The following is a 1,038-nucleotide window of genomic DNA, read 5'->3' as shown; positions in this document are numbered from 1 at the left end:
CTTCAGTCTAACTCTCTCCCAACTGAGCTATTTCGGCTTAAGACGAGAGCTTTCCTCAGCAATTGTTGGCTACTATAAGTTGGTGTGACAGGAGCCTATGGAGAATTGAGATTTTTATGCCTATGCATGTTGCCGGAAAAGAGAAAAGGCAGCAAGATTCACGACTAAATTGCCAGTGAGACTAAGCCACCGTTCTGTCATGAGCAACAGACAGGTGAGAAGCCAAAGCATGGAGCATACGCTAGCCCGATTCATGAGAAAAGCAACAGCTCACAGACAGGTGGACTCTCCTTAAACCTACAACAGATGCCGAAACCCGGGATCGAACCAGGGACCTTTAGATCTTCAGTCTAATGCTCTCCCAACTGAGCTATTTCGGCACATTCCAAAGGAGCAAGCCAGCAGGTGTGTGGCGGCAAGGCGAAGGGGTCCCAGAGACCTTAAAGGAGATCTAAAGTCCCAGCCTACACTTTTATTTTCAAACATCAGCATGGTAATGGCAATAGGAACAATAGGAGCAATAGTTCCCCTTGACAAACCAATGTAAGCTTGCGTCAGTAACCTCCTTTTATGTTGTGATTGCTGTTTCTCTGCTGGCCATCTATTTCCACAATTTCCTGGATTTACGGCATGGTGTTCAGCTTCTTCTCTGCTCTTTACTTTCATTTTCTAAGGACTGCAGCTCCCATGGTACCTTGCTGCCTGCAAGCTGTGATTCCTGTACTGACTCTGCCTTCTGAAACTCCTCCTCTCAGCAAATCTGTACGTTGGAAATCAGACTCTGTGAAATGTGTGACACAGCAAAGTCTACTCACAGGGCACTGTGAATACATTTCACTGAAATCAAAAAAGAAAATGTTGGTGGATCTTCACAAAGTCAGTTTACAATATTCAAGATTGTTCAAATTCATGCGAGTAGGCTAGAAATCAATGAAATGCAACGTGGGAAGCAATATATGGCTTTACATTTTTAAAGCTAGATAGAGGTTTTGAGGAGTCCAAATACACTGCTCTAAAGAAGCCTTAAACCAGCCGTTG

The 1,038-nt window shown here is 44.2% G+C and overlaps 1 non-coding gene across 1 annotated transcript; it reads right to left on the bottom strand.

The window, feature by feature from the left end:
- Positions 1–307: 307 nt before the first annotated feature.
- TRNAF-GAA (transfer RNA phenylalanine (anticodon GAA)) lies at positions 308–380 on the bottom strand. The gene has a single exon. It is a non-coding gene; the product is annotated as a tRNA-Phe (tRNA).
- Positions 381–1,038: the final 658 nt, after the last annotated feature.

Source organism: Staurois parvus, unplaced genomic scaffold, assembly GCF_062004578.1.
Source record: "Staurois parvus isolate SC_StPar_1 unplaced genomic scaffold, SC_StPar_1.0 ptg000126l, whole genome shotgun sequence".
Classification (NCBI taxonomy): domain Eukaryota; kingdom Metazoa; phylum Chordata; class Amphibia; order Anura; family Ranidae; genus Staurois; species Staurois parvus.
Note: the sequence above shows the minus strand (reverse complement) of the source record. Positions and strands in the feature narration are given on the sequence as shown.